At 34.2% G+C, this 2005-nt stretch overlaps 1 non-coding gene across 1 annotated transcript; it reads right to left on the reverse strand.

Moving 5' to 3' along the window:
• Positions 1-811: 811 nt before the first annotated feature.
• Positions 812-890, reverse strand: LOC128593539 (small nucleolar RNA ZL8). The gene has a single exon (XR_008382378.1). It is a non-coding gene; the product is annotated as a small nucleolar RNA ZL8 (small nucleolar RNA).
• Between the last annotated feature and the right edge of the window lie 1115 nt (positions 891-2005).

Raw genomic sequence — 2005 nt, forward strand, 5'->3', positions numbered from 1 at the left:
GATATAAATTATTTTATTCTGTAGATATGTTAAAATTATGCATTTGTTGCACCAAAAACTTTGTTATCTTCAAGTTTTTGCATATTTTGATTAATGATGCTGTGAATATTCTAGCATGTGGTTTTGTTGAACATAGATGTGGATTTCTGCTTGATACATATTTATTAGTGAAAATTACTATAGTATATCGGCATCTTCAGCTTTAGTGGTTACCACAAATCAGTTTTCCAAGGTGATTGAACCAAGTTACACTTTCACAGGAATGTATTAATATCACAATTCCTTCACATGCTCATCAATCTCTAATATTGGTGATTTTAAAAATTATACTTAGCAAATATATTATGATAGTAATTTGTATTTTTCAAATGATTAATGATGTTTAGCGACTTTCCACAAGCCTATGCCCATTTCTATTTTTTATCTAGACCCTAGCACTTTGATGAAATGCCCCTTTATTTTCTTTGTTTTTTTTTTTATTTCCTTTACATTATTTTATTGGAATGCTTCAGATAAAACCAGACAGTTGTACAAGATAAAGTGAAAGGTATCTATCTACTTGTCACATAAGTGCCCCCAAATTTCTAGGTGAGTTTTTTCTTCAATATGACTACAGCTGCTCACACAGGTTAATATAGGAAAGAAGTTCCTAGAATCGGCCCAATGCCAACTAGAGGACATCCTTTGTGACAGCAAATTCCTGAGATTTCATAAAAGGAACATATATTAAAAGCATGTGGTCAACTGGCAGTAAAAATATGAAGGTGGACATGTTGGGAAGCACCGGACAGAATGGAGGGAGGGGATGCAATGAGTGGATCAGGTGGTTTCAAAGATCCTCAGAGAAAAGCTTAGACTCTAGTCCAACCAGGTCGTCATTACCAGCCCCTTTATTTTCTTGAACGTATTTATCAATGCTAGTTATTTTTACATTCATGGCTAGTTACTTCAATATCAGTGTCTCCTGTGGCACTATTTGCACTTTTCATTTTTTAAAAATTTTAATTAAGTCATGAGTTAATATTTGGGGGTATGGCTAGTAATAATTTAACAAATTATGAACATAACATACACTGGATTTGGAGGGTTGATTTTATTTCTCACAGATGCTTAGAGTTCTACCACCTTTATGCAATTATGAATTGCATTGACCCAGATTTTATATGGGTTTTCATGATTCCAGGTTCTCCTTACTTCTAAAATGACTTTCCTATGAGGTTTCAACTGAAATCTTGTCATTTTTCCAGAAAAATCTCTCCCTTAATAATTTGCTTCCAGTGGAAGCTTATTAAAAGCTCTCAGACTTGATAGCAAAAGCATGATTCAAAAGAAAATAATAAGAGTGAATAAACTTGCTCTTCAAAATTAAGATACACACCAAAAAAGCAAAACAAAACAAAACATTTTTTCCCCTAAATTTCAGATTTATATATGGGTATAAGTGATCAGATTACATTGTTTGTGTTTAGTAAAAGTCCAAGTTGTAGTTGAGCCTTTGCCCAGGAGTTTTCCCATATGCCCCTACATCGCACCCGTTAAGTGAGAGCTTACCAAATCCCCTTCCCTCACCCCTCTTTTCCTTGTTTCCTCCCTATCCCCTCACCTGAATTTAATTGTGTGTGTTTTCTTTTTTTCTTCTAGTAGTTCATTTGCTATTTTCATATTAGTATTGAGTACATTGGATGTTTGCTTTTCCATTTCTTGTGATACTTTACTTCTCCAAATCTATCCTAGTAAATTCAAAAGATGTGAAGTCTCCACCTTTCTTTATGGCTGAATAGTAACCATGGTATACATAGACCATAATGGATCTATTTGTGAGTTGATGGCGTGGGTTGTTTCTACATCATGGCAATTGTGAATTGAACTGTGATAAACATTCTAGTGTGAATTTCCTTATGGCAAAATGATTTCTTCCTTCTGGATAGATACCCAGTAATGGAACTGTGGGATCAGGTGGAAGGTCTACATTTAGCTCTTTGAGGATTCTCCATACTTCTTTCCA

The sequence above is a fragment of the Nycticebus coucang genome, chromosome 1, assembly GCF_027406575.1.
Source record: "Nycticebus coucang isolate mNycCou1 chromosome 1, mNycCou1.pri, whole genome shotgun sequence".
Classification (NCBI taxonomy): domain Eukaryota; kingdom Metazoa; phylum Chordata; class Mammalia; order Primates; family Lorisidae; genus Nycticebus; species Nycticebus coucang.